We start from the raw sequence: 11,908 nt of genomic DNA, 5'->3' as shown, positions 1-11,908 counted from the left end.
CCCGGGACCTGATGTAAATCCACTGACGTCAACGGGAGTCTGATCAAAGGGGCCTGGGTTAGACCCCAAGGGCATTGTCTCCAAGAACTACTTATGGCAAATCGATGTGACTTCAAGGAAGTGCCCTGACTTCAAAATTAAACACAATCTAATTTTAAATATCAGGTGGAGCAATTTTCTATTTAGGTCCTGATCCAGGAAATCATTGAGTACTTATTCAACTTTAAGCATCTCATTAAGTTCTGTGCTGTCCAGCGTGAGACCAGAATACAAGTTCACAAGTCTTTGGTTTAAGTACATAATTAAAGGTAAGCATGTGGCTAAGTGTTTTGCTGAATGGGGATGAAATTACTCGCATGCTTAGATGCGGCGCTGAACCACAGAGACAGTGGCTGCTTTGTGCTGCCTGAGAGCAGAGAGCACAGAGAGCTTCTACTGTCCTGCTGCAGACCGAAGAAGTGAACAAGGCACCAAGCAAGCTTGAGGAGCAGCCATTTCTTAGGGAAATCAGTAGGATTGAGACCTGCTGCAGAAATATTGACTGGAATAGAGAAAACTGTGTGCCTTGTCAGTCTGAGCAACTTCTGCAGGCTTTTCCCCATCTGGTTTTTCCTCCATCTCCATTACCTTTCCAGAGGGGTCTTGCACAGATGCCAAGAAAAGTGTGGCCAAATGAAGAATAGCACAAAGAAAAGAGAGTGCAAAAACTAAACGAGATGGAAAAGCACCTGGAATATTTTCTAGGAGCTTGCAGGCTGTCAGATATTTCATTGCTGCTGTAAGCTGAGCAGAAAGGAGAGACCTAGCGTTCCTTGCTTCAGGTATATGGGCACACCCCGCATTTGAAGCTGTTCCTTGAGTTTCGTTGCTCAGAAAACGAAGCGCATGGCAGCTGGATGCCCCTAGGTACGCTCTAAAAACGAAAGCGAAGAGCGTGTGTTACAAGACCCATGGAGACGGAGAGCCGTGCGCCGGGACACGGGGGTGGGGGGCGGTGGTGGTGCGGGAGCTGCGGATTCCTGGAGCGCTGGTGCCACCTGCTGACCCACCGCTCCTCCGGCTCGGCATGGGGGGGTCTGCAAGTGAACCTTTCTCTGCCCCCTCGCGAGCTCCAGCTTTCTCTTTGCTTAAAAATCTCAAGGAGCAAACACATCTCTTCTCCTTTTACCTTTCTGCAAGTTTTTCAATCCCCAAGTTTTTTAAAACAAGCGATGCTCGGATCCAGGCTTACTTATTGCCGTTAATATTCCTGGGCTAGATGCCACAATTAGTATCTTGTTTAGCTGCACCTTCATTTGTCCCCAAACCTGCTGAGCTTTGCAGAAACAAACCTGCCCTCACACGGGGATGGGAGAGCTACCCAGCCCTCGCATTCACGGCATCTCCGTGGAGGATGAGAAAGGTGTCCCGCACTGTCATCTACATCCTCTTAGGTTTCTTCATTAAGCTTTACACCCTGCATCAGGATAGCCAGGCGTACGGGAACAAGCTCTCCTTGGAGTCACACTAGTGATGTCAAGGCACTGCCACAGCCCATCGCCACACATTACACGGGCAGAATTTGGTCACCTTCTCATTCCAGAATAATAGCATGACACACCAGTAAGAGGAGGGACAGAGATTAACACAGAAAAACTAGCGTGAAAACACTCTAAGTGGTGAACACTGCAGTTTGGACAGCGTGTGATGTCCAGAGTGAAATCGCAGTTCATGTAAATCACTGCAGCAACGTGGACTTCAGCTCTGGTGACTTGCACAAGATCTACGTCATTGCTATGTTTGTGGCGCAACAGGCCAAGCAGTGGCATGTAGCCATGAGTCTGTGGATGGAGTTGAGAAAGGAGACACCCAAAAAACCTCCTCTGCAGGACCTGCTTTCCAGGAGTGCAGCTTTCCCTCAGCTGGGCTAGAGCGGGGAGAGCCTTACTAAACACCCTCACAAATTCCCTGACAGAGCAACCCAGCGGTCCTTCCATGGGTTTTAAAATCTAACGAAGACCTGACAGCGTTTATTACTGCAAAACATTTTCTGGTTGATACGCATCTTGATACTCTGCGTCCTCCCCTGGAAAAATCCGTGATTACCTTTAGAGACTCAAAGTGGGGGATATTTAGGGGCACGTGGTGCCCACCACCCCTCTGCCATCCACAGGGCAGGCTGAAGGAACAGAGCCAAACCTGCAGGGCTCACCCCCACAACTCGAGACAGCAGCTCCCAGGGTCCTTGTCCCGAACGAGGGGAAGGAAGAGAGAGAGAGGGAGAACACCACACCACTGCGTATTACGCTGTGTCAATGAGCACTAGAGATTCAGATGGGCTTTTTGAAAAAATGCACATTCAAAACATTTAATGCAGTACCTCATGCGTATACCAACAGGAGAGGACTACACACACAGAGCGCCCATTCCCAGTCTGACACCCAGCTTAGTGTCCAAAGACACTTCCCTTCAAACGCTGTGCACTCAGATTTATTAGGCAGCTTTATGGACTGATACTTCCTCACATTTTACTAGTTTGATTAATTCAGCTGGCACCTCTGATCTCACTTCCACTATTAACATTTTCTCTTGAATGGGATGACTCTGTAGTCTCACCATTCATGTGTTTGAGTCAGATTTTACATCAAAGATGTCCTGGGTTTTATACTGTCAGAAGCAATTTTGTCCCAGAAGAATGAAGATTGTGATTATCCCAGGAGGAAAGCTGTCAACTCAGCTCTGTGTAGAAAAACTGTTGTCTACAAAAGCTTATTTTGGACACCCCTTGGCAGACTGCCCTCTTAAAAAAAAGTCCACTGTTACCTACATGAAAGACTTTTTCTAAGAGCATTTGTGTGTTTGCTGACTTGGTTTGTACAGCAAATTCAAATGAGAAGAAAGAGAATAAGTATGTCTTTTTTCATAAGCACTCAGTTTTCAAGGCAACGTATAGACAAGTGATAAAGGGGAGCGTAAGGAAGGCATGTTTTGAGAAAGGACTGACAGATGCTGAGCTTTGATGATGCTCTCTCAATTAAATCCAGAACACTGCTGGATCACCCGTTTTCAAGAAATGACCAAGCCTCAGTTCAGGCTCTCCACAGACCTCCAAGAGCGGTCCGAACACCGGGGATCTCCCAACCTTTGCTCATTTCGGCAGGTTTTGTCCAAGACGCACCACTGTGGTCTGAAGTGCAGACACCTACAGGGGCAGAGGTGGGACACCACGGCGCTAGCTCCCAGGGAGGCAGCTATGCCAGGCTACCTGCGATGCTGGATCGTGCAATAAACTCTCACCCTTAAGCATGCTGACTGCAAGCTGGTTAAAATCCAGCACACACCATATTTTATGCAAAGAGCCGTCTCGCTACGATCCCAGCAGCATTTCTGTTGTGCTGCAGGATGAGAACATCTCGCAGCGGTCGCTTTTCACATAGTTAGGAGTGTGCGACGCTTCTCTGCCCTATAAATCAGCTTTGTTTCCAGCTGAGCCAATGTGGTCATCCAGGAATCTGAATGCCAATGAAATTTCTTCTGGTCCAAGGATCCTTTTCCTTTTGACTTGTTTTCTAAAAGTACCCCAGAAGAAAATGCTGCCAATGAGAAAACCTGGCTTGCCTGTATTGACATGAGATCTAGGAATTGAATCAGGCACAAGAAACACCGTGTCCCCAAAGTGAGACTGAAGAGCAAAGATTTTTGGTTATGATTTAACGAAGCACTTCAGCAAGACCTTAACGCCCACAAGCTTACAGTGGAATAGGTGTTTAAGTGATTTACTGATTCCAGGCTTAATTACACAAAGTAACACATAAGGAAAAAAATAAAAAATTGTGAAAGACATAAGAAGAAATCTGAGTGCCCAAGTCAAAAGGTAAAGTGGGAAAAACAATTAGAAAATAGCTATTTTAAAAATTCTACAATGTGAAAACTATAAGCTGTCAGAGTGTTCAGAAATACACGTTTCTCCCTTTAAATGCATGCCTTCCAGGCTTAATCTAATATGGTGGTATTTTGTATAACTTCAAAAAAAGTCCGCTTAAAAAAAATGACAGGATGGGGTACATTTCTATTACTGGAAATGGAATTTTAAGCACCGAGTTTATCTTGTCAGTTCAGCTCAGCGGTGATGTGAGCTTGCAAGGGGTGAAGTGGATCACTAATTGCCAGAAAGCATGACAATAAACTGATAAGCACCGGAGCTAAGAGTCTTTAGACGGGAGATGTTTCGGTAAAGTGGGGACTGTTTGAACAGGTACTTTTTCCCTGCGAGTTGACTTCTCCCACAGTTCAGCGGTGATTGCCTGACTTTTGTTCTCTGATCCCAAAAAGCAGCACGCTGGGGGTTGTTTGGGCCAAATCAGAGAGACAGGTATATACCTGTACACCGTACTGCCAATGCCAGCTCCACCCTGCAAGGCTTGCAGCTCTGTTTATGCTACATTTTTCCATGGCTCCAGACAGCCACAGTTTTAATTGGACCGGCTGATTGTTTTTTTTAACCCTTTTATTTTATTTCATTTTATGATGCTAATCTTGGCACTGGAGAGCTCCTGTAATTCAAATTACAATATCAAAATACACATCAGCTAATATAACAAAATGGCCATTCACCTAAAATTAGGCAACCTACCATAAACAATAAACCAAATTAAACCCACGCTGCTTCTCTCTTCCTTTTGGCCTGAGCTGCTCCCCAAACATCTAAGGAAGAGACTCCTCATGTAGGGAAGGTTAGGAGATGCAGGAGGGTGACAGGGGGAAGTACCAACCCTGCCCTGGGCTTTCAGACCTTGTGATGCATTTTCCTCCTCACGAGGGATGTGCAGTAGAGAACAAAAAACCCCAAACAAACCCACAATACAACTTGGCCATCTTGAAAAGGAAATCCTAAAAGTTGTGGAGGACTAATCGGACACAAGCTTTTCCTTCTGAAGAGTTGCCATCGCTGGCAGGAAGAAAATTAAAGGAAGGGAGAAAGGGACTGGCCCCATTTGGGGTGCTTTGTTCTGCTCGTGACTCGCCTCCTGGAGCTTCCTCCACACCCCCCAGCCCTCAGCTGGTAGAAACAGCAGCAGCAAATGAATAAAGCACTTCAGGAGCACATGAAAACCCTCAACTCCCTCCCCTCACACCAATTAGAACAGGCACAATTTCAGCAACCACACAGAAAGTGCATTTTTGTCTTTTTCTTACTTTTCCCGTATCTCTTGACACCAAGTGACTCAAGCCAAGCCTTGCTCCTGCAAGCAGCTTGTGCTGGCAGCGTGGCGAGTCACTGGCTGTACCCACACGCGCAAATCGGAGGCTCTGAAACCGTAAGCCTTGACAGCCCCAGTCCCCCAGGAGAGAGCCTGCCTCTTAACCTTGGTCTGGAAAGTGCCCTCAAGACTTAGGCTGGTCTATCCAAGGGGTCCACAGGCAACGTTTGAGCCTGGGCGCGTCGGCATCGCCCGGCAGCGACAGCGGGCAGGGTAGAGGGAAGGAGTGAGTCCACAGGCGCTGCTGCTGCTACGGTGTGTTTTGTGTTTTTCTTCCAGGTTTAGGCAAAGGTTTCCCTCATTCCTATTTGCTCAGAAGGTTATTTATGTATTAGTGAGCTAGTTTTATGGCACATAGCATCTCATAAATTCCCCCAGATCCCACTGGACCACTTCATAAAATACTTACATATGCTACTGACTGTCAGAATAAGAAACGATTTGCAAATAGTCTGAACGCTGGCTATCACTAAAATAACCCAAAGTGAGTTTTGTGGAGGTTCTCATGGCTTTGGCCATTACCTCAGCAGTCAAGCTTACTGCTGCACAATAAAAGATACGAAGTATTGTGTTTCCCACCGAGGCTACAATTCTGTACGGTTCGCAGTGTAAAGGAAAAGTGCAAAATAATGTGCCAGACAAAACTTTAAAAGCATTTTTGTTTAAGGTAATTATGATCTCTATTTATGCCTATTAAATTACAAAGATTAATATTAAAGAACACACAAAAACTGCCAGAAGGCAACACCTGAACTGTGTGTGATTAACACCCGTGCTGTTTCTAAAGTAACTGCTCACTCATCTCCTTAAAGCTGCCTAGATAATTGCAACTTTTTTGTCTAGAGTTCATTTGAAATGGAAGAAAGCAGGGATTTCCTACTCCCTAGCCTGGGAACACTTGGTGGACTTTGATCCATTGTTTATGTACTGTATCTTTGATAACGCCTTCCAGTACGGGAGGTTTTGTTCACCTAAGCACGGTGGGATGTTTGCTGTAGCCACGGCTGTGCCAGCTTTTCCATTCAAATCTTGCACATGTACAATTGCCATAGTTTTCCTGAGTCACAAATAATCATAGATAAATAAAAAAAATGGGTTTTTTTAATATTTATATTACTTGGACATACATGTGCTATATAGCTCCTAGGGGCCAGCAGTAGTGCCGACATTTACCATTACAGTTTTTTCTAATTTCTTCAAAGGTTTGCCATCATTTCCTCAGAGTTTCAGCTCAAACAATACTGTAAAGTGAGTATCAAAAAACCCTCTACATACTGCCCAAATTTTTGGTAGGCCAAAAATATATTATCCTCAAGTTGTAAGGAAATACTAGACAATAAATAAGAGAACAGCTTAAACCAGTCTAGATAGACTTTTGCTGGCTTATGCTGAATTAAGACAAAGGTTGAGAAGAACAAATGAGTCATCCAGATATTATGGATTTCCAGAGTGATCTTTTCCTACAAAACACACCTTTTCTGAAAAAGCTCATATTTTAGACAATATTAAACCTAGCTATAGCAGATGTACTTGACAAACATCTTGCAAAAAACCCCACCACGCTATTACAGCATTAACCCCTATTTTTTGGAGCTGTTGAAAGTAAAACGGACTTGTGCAAACACCTTCATTTACACAGGGCCACCAGTGTAAACTTTTGAGGAGTAATACTGATTTTTTTTTTTTTTGAGTGTTATTAACAGCCTCAAGCCAAAGTTAGAAGAAAAAAAAAAAAGAAACTTGGCATCTTCTGTCCCTCTGCTTGAGCTGGAAACTTCAGTTATGAAAACAGGATGGATAAAAAATAGCTCTGTCCAAGTCTCATGTGGACTAATATGATTAAAAAGATAGCACATCACTCAGCATGTTTCTTCGGTTCTTCATTAATGAAGGATAGCTACAGATTCATCTCTGTTACTACAGTGTTTTATTAAATGCCAGAACCTTATATTCTGCTTGCAACTATTGATTTAATCTGCTCACAGCGTTTGCTTGTGTAGAGCTACTCGCACTTCACGTCCCGGGTACGGGAAGAACAGCTGGATTCTTCACACATTTCTGTAGGCGATAAGAAAACCTAGCCTGTCTGGTATTTGCTATAAAACTCTAGCCTGGGTTTTTGGGTTATACATTTATTCTCTGGCACTGAACAACACTTTTATCAATGCTTTTACAGGCTGCAGGAGCAAGCCAGCAGCACACAAATGTGCGTGCTGCCAAACTCGGACCCAGGCTCTGAAACCTCTGCCCAAGTGTTGGGAACGGTTAGATACGGCACTTCTGCCTTTTTTTTTAAGAAAAGAACCAAAGGAGCACTTACATAAAAGAAAGCAGTTCATAGCATGAAGTATGTCTGTGAGAGAATAGCACGTTTAATTTCCTCAGCAGGATCTTTTGCTTGAACTGCAATTGCGGCCAACCTGATGCAGCGACAGCACGCAACGGGAGGATGGAGTAAAGGAGTGGGAGGGTTGGGGTTAGGTGGACCAGAGGGTTAACGAGGGCACTAAGCTGAGGTTTCTCCCTTGCAACACAAGCTTCATAGCCTTCATTATTTAAACAATGAAGCAAGTATTAGACATCTTTAACAGAGTTTTCAGGAGACCAAGCCTCCTTTATAGTAGTCTGCAAAAGGGGAAATGTGGATTAGACCCTGTTTAAGGTGCTCTGCTCTGCAGCTGGCAGCTTGGAGGTTCTCCAGGGTGCCCTCAGAGCTGGCTGAGGGGGCCAGCCCTTGCATACAGCCTGTGTAAGAAGAGCAATAGTGGACAAAAAAAAAAAGAGTTTAGAGCTTGTCAGGAAGAAGTTACACGTCACCTGACAGCCAGACTCATCTCATATCCTTTGACTTGCTGCCTTGGGGAACAGCTCCAGATCTTGACATTCATGAAGCATAACACACAAATGCGGGAGTCCTACAGCTACCACCGCTTTTTGCTACAAAAAGCCTACAGACAGTGCTAAGGGTCAGGCAAGGTCCCCTTCATTCAAGAAGGCATGGCCAGGTACCGGTTGAGCCTTGACACAGCACAGGTATCTGAAGGGTTTTGCCCAGGGATGCTGTAAGGGATGGTGGCAAGGCTCACGCTCAGAGGCACCGAGATGTGGAGAAGCGTAGAGGGGCCTGGGCAGTCCTGGTGCATCCCGAGAGCTCTCCGTGGAGAAGTGAGCAGGGCCCCTCATCAGGGGCTGCCCTCAGGAGCAACCTGACAGAGGAACACTGACATGACCAGCAAAGTCCCACCCGAATGCCTTTGCAAAGCCCATAAACTTTTCAAATGAGTCATCAGGAAGAAAATAAATGACCTGTTTATTTTCAAGTTTGTGTAAAAATAAAGGCTCCTATACTGTTTCCATTATGAAGGGCTCTCTTCCCATAACATTTCAATCAATGCTTTGCCAGCAACTGCTCCTTCCTCATACCCTCCCCTTTCTCATGATTTCTACCTGCAGGTAGGAAAAAAAGAAAGCTCTTCAATTGCTTGTTTCAAGGCTGTCATCAGTTAGCAGTTTTTCTTCCTACCAGATGACCAGGCAAGGTAGAAATTATAGAGCTCCTATGGAAGATTATATGTTTAGCCTTTCAGAGTGGGGAGGTATGTAACCTTTCTTTCAAGCATCCCTCTGTCACCTTCCCGCCCTCTCCCCGAGGCTCATTCCAGCTTGTTCACAAATCAGAGGTAACTGACAGCAGCAAATCAGATCACATAAATCACTCGCTAGCGGGCGAAGCGCTGCAGCGGGGAAGGCGAGGGTGCACCGCCGCCGCCGTGTGAACCAGAGGTCACCGAGATGCTCCTCACCGCTCACTTCCAGACCCTGGTGGTAGAGATGGCCCCCGTTCCCCTTGCCCACATGTGGGACCGTGTCTGAGACTTCCACCCTGGCCACGAGGGGAACCTGTGATTTCAGAATTATGGATGAACGGTCAAAGTTGGGGGCTTAGTAGCACTTTTAGGAAATAAATCTTGGCTCGATCCACTGATGTTCATCTCAAAGCCACTCTCAACGTGCTTCAGAATAGATTTTGACATTGAAATCCGCGTACGTTGGTTTATAACTCCAAGTTAGAGAACGAACCGCATCATTCTGCATTACCGTGACAGTTTCATTGCGTGGTGGCTAAAATACAGAACACCATTAGCTTTAATATCTGCCATGCTGACATTAATGAGCTCTATGGACAGAGACGTGCAAACCACTGTGCTGAACCAATAAATTAGAAGTAAACAAAGTAGTAAGCAAGAGAAACCTCAGGAGTAATGACTGGCTATTTGCTGGCTGAAGCCTGTCAGCGAAGTGATCTGCTTCAATGGATCACTAAATTACCAAAAAATGGGGTGAGGGGGTTAAAGTTGAGTATCTTAACACCATTTTTAATATCAAAGTGTTTTTGTTTTGCCAGAAAGAACCCCCAGCACCTGCAGACTGACATCAAAACAAGTAAGTAGTCTCCACTATACTGTCATCAACAGAGTTTTAGCCATTTATACCATATCAAAACTTGACTGACCAATTTTTTGGGGGAGAAATTGCTTTCTCCACCTTATGTACCTACCTAGGCCCTTCACTTTAAATGATAGCTTTTGCTCAGGATATCCCAAAAGGTATGGGTAGACATGCTGAAGTGTAAATATGGCTGCGAATTTTCTCCAAGATGCTCATCTCTTCAAATTGTATCGAAGGTTTGAAAGGGAAGAGAAACCACCCTGAATAACTTATCCTTCCCTCTGAGGGTTTAAGGACTTGAAATTGTTTTGCAAGTTGAAAGTAAGCAAATCTTCCTGAATGCTAGAACAATGCTGGTGCTATTAGCCCTAGAACCAGGAAAATAAAGAGGAATTTAAAAAAACCAAAAAAATAAAAGAAAACCAAGAATTCCCTGTGTGCTCCCAAAATATAATGAGTTTAAATTAATTTGTGTTGTTTCTTTTTCTAACTTGTGCAACTTTGTTTTAGAAGGCCATATACCATTTCCAAAGGATAGTTTTCAGAGAGCCAGTGGTTAAGTATTCTGGTGGACTCCACACCATCAAATAAGTCACATAACATGATGAAAAGAGCTAGTTTTATAACTTTGTTTTACAAATACAATCTACTGATTTGCATGAGATGGGGCTATACGGTATTATTTCACTTGAAGATACTTCACAAAATCCTACACCACGAATTCACGTCATTCATGAACACAGCACGTTCACTTCCCCTTCAAGAGTTCTCCATCTTACTAACTAACAGACCTGGGTGCAAAGGCTTTAAACAACTTCCTAGGGATTAAAGAAAACCACAGAGACGCCAGATAAAGGGCATTTTTCTTTCGATGATCAGAATTATTTCATTCTGCATTGACCAGGTGAATCTGAGTACAGTGCCCCCTCAAAACAAGGAATTCACCCATGATGAGGTTAATTTTGTTTCTAATGCTGTCGCCAAGCAAATTTTTTTTCCTTATTTCTCTTTCTGGTTTACATCAAGATCAGATGTTGAAATACTACAATGATAAGAGAGAAGCTCTTGTATTATACCTAGAGTACCTAAAGCAAGGGAGTGTTTGAAGTCTCTTACTGAATTTCCCAAAATGAGGAATATTTGCTCTATTAAAAAAAAATCATATGAGAAACCACACTAGCAAAATACACTACAATTTTCATTCTTTTTATCTGTTGCTAATACATACACATTTAGAAAGGGTTGTATAAGGCCTATAGCTGAATGCCAGAAGTCACGATGGAAGGCTCCATTTTGCTGAAGCAAAGGCAAAAAGAGATCAAAGTTTTAAAGACTGGTGAAGGGAAAGCTCTAGGAAGCTCAGTGGAGACCATATAGTTATTTTTAGTCCCTGCATTTCACTAGTTCCTTCCTGATCCTTTTCTATTCTCACACCTATGCGGAGGAGATGGTATCCTATGTCCTGAAGCAACTTTTGTAATGCATAAGGAATTACTAGTTTACACTTAAAACTATGCTCTCCTGCAAGAAAATATGTCACTTAGTTCTGTGCTGTGTCTTGCTCTCACGAGGCCAACACAAAAAGCCTAGTGTCAATGGTGAGATACACCTCTGAGAGCACTTTCATGAAAAATATCATCCCCCTCTGCTCTTCCAGTTTTGCCACCCCAGTCTAGAGGTGTGGTAGCTAGATTTGAGGACCACGAGTCGCCTTTTTGGTATGTATTCACGTGAAGCATGACCACTAGGCAAGAGAATTAGTATTCTTTGTTACCTGTAATTAGTTATCATCATCTTGGGAAGTCTGGTACCTGCCTGGTTCAACTTTTTTCTAGATAGAGGGTGAAAAATCCGCCCCCCCCCCCCAATCTATTAAATCTTTAGAACAACAGTTGTACTGTTGAAACTGTTATGCAGTACTGTTGTACTGCAGAATTTTCTCAGGTTGCCATCTCTAATTGTAATCGCTGTAGCCTAATTCCTAATGCTAGTTTCCTTCACGTGCCTTTTTATGGCACTTTTCCTTGGTCAGACATCTCACTGGCTGAACTCCACATTGCAGGTCTCAAACTTGAAAGATCTTACCTGCTCCTACCTCCTTGAATAGCTGTTGATTACATTAGTGTCTAAAATTGACTTCAGGGAGAAATGAAGCTGTCTCAAAGCAACAAAATCTAAGGAGCCTTCAGTCTCTTAGAAACTCAATTTCGAATCAGAGC

This window comes from Grus americana, chromosome 4, assembly GCF_028858705.1.
Source record: "Grus americana isolate bGruAme1 chromosome 4, bGruAme1.mat, whole genome shotgun sequence".
Classification (NCBI taxonomy): domain Eukaryota; kingdom Metazoa; phylum Chordata; class Aves; order Gruiformes; family Gruidae; genus Grus; species Grus americana.
This window is presented reverse-complemented; position numbering follows the sequence as displayed.